Raw genomic sequence first — 4,941 nt, forward strand, 5'->3', positions numbered from 1 at the left:
GTAATTGGGGGGTTTGTGACTGCTGTCACTGTAATTATCTGTCTGGTCAATAAAATGAAGGGTACTGAGTCCCGGCAGTTTGGGGGAATGAAGACTGACTTAATTACAGCAACCAAATCTCTCACATCTCTCCCGTCCACTGAAACACCAGACTGCCTTCATGCGCTGCCCTTTAACAGAGCTGCCTATCATGCATCTAAACAAACAAGTAGGGAAGACAGAGGGGAGATTGTTTATCAGGGATGTGTCTTTGCGAGGGAGGAGCTGCAATATCTGCAGGAGGGACTGAGGTGAAACCCAACATCAAAGGCAAGAGGCTGTCAGCACATTTAACTTTACAGAAACCCTTCTCCTAATAAAAAAAGAATGACCTCGTTACTACGGACACTAACAGTTCCCAGGGGAACACCAGGAGACTGCTGCCTGCACTTTTAATATTCATTTTACAAACAAATGGGAAACCTTGAAATAATTTCGGTGTTGTTCTTGGCAAGTTGTTACAATGTTGTGTCCTTATAAAAATCACTTAAGAATTTATGTAGTGTGAGTTTACTTTTCATCTGCTGCCTTTCCTTGCTATCAATTTCCTTGCCTCTCACTGCCCATGTCCCTGTGGGAAGATCAGGACGCCCAAGGAGTGAGGTGTCGGCCACACCAGCAGGTTCAGCAGGAGGCACTGTTAGCCTTGGCTTTAACTGCTGAGAAAGCCTGTTTCTGGAGGAGATGCTCTAAAACTGTGGCTGGACCTGGGCCACAGAGAGCAAGCACAGTTCATTCAGGAGGCCATGCCTGACTGAAGGGTAGGTGAAGCTTTGAGTTGGCTGCAGAGCTCGGGCAGGGCTGCAGAGGGGAGAGCGGGTCCAGTGGATGCTGGAAGGATCTCAGCTGGTACAGCCCCACAAGCAGCAGCATAGTGTGAATTGGTGTGGGGATGCAGCGTGGGCCAGGTCAGAGCTCTTCTCCTCCCAGCTTCTCCCAGCAGGAGTCACCACAGGCAATAATGCCAGGAAAGCTAGCAGAGAGCAAATCTGTGTCTCTTCCAAGCCCCTGTGAAAGAATCAGGGAGTCGGAGAAAGATGTTGCTGCAAACCAAAAAAATACTTGCAAAGTGCAAAGCTATTCAGTTAGCCAAATATCTCTGCGAATTACATGAGCAGTCTCTTTTCACAGGCTAGGCTTTCTGCCCAAGTCACCACAGTCTGAGTCACCAGAAATCTTCCTCGATGTTTCCTTGGTGTTACATTTGCTGTGTGGTACCTGAGGGAGGTTTGCAGAAATGGTTTCATTGACTCTTAGCAGGGGAAAATGCTCTGTACTGGAAATAAGCCCTTACAGCTGATGCCTCAAGCTATTCAGCAGCAGTCCACAAACTCTCACCCACACTTTAACTGGTGTGCAGCCTGGGGACTACCCCTTCCCTCTCCTGGCACTTGCACACATTGATGTGCAGGATCAGGCACACCCCAACACACCCATGAAAATAGAATTGCGCATACACGTACGTAACTTAATTTCCATGTGTCTATCCGCATACACACAGAAAAGAGCTTGCTTCTGCGCATGTCAGTATGTTCCTCCTTGCTAGTCTCCATTTGGTCATAGAGGGCCATCCATCCCTGGTGCAGATTTGCTGCCGATTCTGACACTTGTGTACAACACAACTTCATGCCTTGGGTTCATCCTCTGTACAGCCAGCCCTGAAACCAAACCATGGGAAAGGCGGTTCATATTTGAATATCTGTGATTCATACATTACATTTCTAGACATTTGCTTTACCTCACTTCATCCCAGACTCAGTTTGCCTGAGCTTGGGACTTCTGGCTTTTGCTGTGAGGCAAAAGGCAAGTGCCTGCTGTTCCTCTAAGCTTTCGAGCAGAAGGATGAAGTACAGAAGAGGAAAGTGTAATGATGGCAAGTGGGCTGTGGGAATGACGCCATTCATTGGTACTCTAGGTATCAAAGAACCCACTAATGAGCAATTTGCAAAAGACGCTTTTGAGCCATTTTGAAGGAAATCACTGACTGCTGTGAGTGGGAGAGTGTAGACGGCTTCATGCAAGCATGAGCTGTTGCCCAGGCAGTTGTGCCTGGCCTTTGCAGTTGTGAGCTATGCAAGAACCACAAGCAGCTTTTTCTGCTTCCAACCCTCCTCTGTGGGTGTCTGGGAGTGGGTATTTATCCTCTGCAGAATCCTAACAGTCGTCCACATCATGTGGGCAGAGCTAAGGCTGCACAGAGGTCTAAGCCAACTGGCATCTGTGTCTTCTACAGCCAGTCAATGATAAGGCACCTTTCCTTGTACTAGCTGAACATCCCTAATAGGCATGTGGATCTGGCATTTTTTTCCCCCGGTCTTCTTCCTTCCCAAATAATAGAGTTGTAACGGACAAAATCTGTCCTGAAGATTTTTCATTGTCAATTTGTCATTCAGAACCTTGATTAAATGGTCCTGTGGAAGGGCAGAGAAGATGCTGTTTAAAGCACTGCAGTGAGATCCAGGCAGTCTCTGGTCCACTGCTACTTCTTTGCAGTGTACATTTCATGTAGAGTGGAGCCGAAAGTTTTATCTCCTTTGTGAAGACCTTAGAAATCTATGTACCAAACAGTACAGGAAAAGCCAGATGTTAATACAGAAAGGTGGGCCAGATTTCTCTTTGCTTGAATGATGTAAATAAGCTATCCTGGGTAAGTGCAAAGGGAGTTATCCCATGTTAAACCTCAGAGCCAATGACAAGAATCACTGAAATGCTCTTTTGCAAAGGTCCTAGGCACTTCTGTAAAGTCGTACTTCACCAGGTTTTTGTCTTGACTTGTTCTGGCATATTTGCTTATTCTGATTCTCTGTTATGGCAAGTTTCATCTAAATGCTAACAGTAATTTGAAGATATAAATAAAAGAGGAGGATACTTTGAAGTGCACATTGATGTGCACATGCCCACATATTTGTAAATAATCCCACATGCACTGGTAGTCGTTTTGAGCCTTTGGTGGGACACACCATCACAGCCTAACCTGTAAGCTCATGTTATTGCCAGCAAGTGAAAAGTAGGAGGATGGACTTGCAAAGGCCATTCTCATCAACTGAATTCACAGATAGACTTTTACATGCACATCTAACTTTGAGCAAAGATACAGCTAAGCAGTGAATTAAAAAATAGCAGGGTGTGTGTCCATAATTGCAAGTGCAAGTGGGCATACAAAGGTCCATGTGCTACAGCATAAGGAAGGATGGCTTGTAACTAGCAGTTCAAAGAGAGACAGTAGGAAATCTGGGGTCACCCCGTGGCTCTGCCACAGATTTCCTTTATGTCCTTGCCCTGTTCACTTAATTTACCTGTTCTACAGCTGAGGCAAGGAGGCAATAGTACCTCCTTAGTGGTCTTGTACCTTAAGACTGTGAAGAGGGAGGGCTTGACTCTTTCTGTGTTTGTATACTCCTGAGCAAAAGGGAGTCCAGGTTAGAACTGCCCAGGTCTGCTTGCTGGTCCCCAAAGTAACTATAAAAGAACCTTCACAATGTTTGCCCATTTGGGGTTGAAGGATATATTTCATTCAATAACCTGGACTGTAATGTTTGGCTATAGTTTCAAGTGCTAATTTATTGCTTTTTTGTTATTTTATGTCATTGAAGTCAAATTCAAAATGCTCCCCCCGCCTTGTTTTAAATCAAGAGAACATCTGCTTTAAAAACCAATGAACTGCTAATTTAAATTTTCTTCTGGATCACTTTTGGGTCTTTCTTCCTCCAACGAAAAGATGCAGCACAGTGGCACACCTGACAGAAGTGCTTTAGCCCAGTCAGCTGCAATTTTCCAGAGAAACTCTTTGCTGGATAATTCCTCACAAGGCTGGAGGAGAGGACAGGTTTGTGTAGCTGTCTACACTGGAGGGGAAGGTCGCCCTCCTCCTGCGCCTGACCATTGACTGTAAGAGCGTGGGGCACTGAATGACCCAGCAGAGAGATATCACCTGCGAGCAAGGAGGTAAGAACAAGTCCTCTTAGTGAGATGCTGTTATTCTCCAGACAAGCCTTCTGCCTTTCTAGGTGGGACAGTGTGGCCTCTATAGCCCCATCACTAGATTAGTGCTCCCAAATTAATGTAATCATCCCGCCCGAATTAAGCAGGTAGCTCCTGGCTCCTGGCTCCACAATCCAGCCTTGGGCATCCCCTCTCAGCCTGATGCCCGCATCCCTCCCATCCTCCCTTTCCCCCGAAGCCCCCTGCTTGTGGGCTCCTTGATATTTTCCAGTCCTTCCCTAATGAGCACTGCAGAATTACAGCTAATTAAGGATGTAAATGATGCTGGAGAGAGAGAGAGAGAGAGGGAGAGGATGGGAAGGGGCGGGGGGGAGAGCAGCTACTTGCTGTGTGCAACTCTGCAGTAAAGTGTCTCCTACCTCAGCAGAAAAGTTATCACGGGAGACAATGTCAACTTTATGGAGGGGGGAGGGCCCTTTGCACAGCTCCATCCCTGCCTGCAATAGCTGCCGCCTCTCTTTTATGTGTCAGCGCTGCAGATGCTGATGCCCTCCCTCCCAAGCTGATGTTCTCCCTCCCAAATGCTGCCTTGTCAGCCAGTGCTGTCACTAAGCCCTGGTCTCCCTCTCCCGCACTCGCCGCCACCCTTGCCCGTGTGCCTCTCAAGGGGTGAGAGGCTCAGAAGACCCCAAAACCTGCAGGTGCTCTGAGTGAGAAATTCATTGTGTCCCTCCTGCTTGCAAAGGGATTTTGCCCCTCTGGTGTGGGCCAAGTCCACCTCCATGCCAAGGGGGTTGGAGAGGACCCCGGTGCTTGGGGGCATGGTGGGTTTTGGCCACTTCTCCTAGGCACTGGGGCACTTGCCTCCAGGCTGCTGTCTACCAGTGCTGGCCCTTGGCCACTGCTCCCTGGGGTGGGGGGATTAGGACTAAACCCCTTATCTCTGCAGCGGTGGCTGGT

Source organism: Accipiter gentilis, chromosome 9, assembly GCF_929443795.1.
Source record: "Accipiter gentilis chromosome 9, bAccGen1.1, whole genome shotgun sequence".
Taxonomy (NCBI): Eukaryota; Metazoa; Chordata; class Aves; order Accipitriformes; family Accipitridae; genus Astur; species Astur gentilis.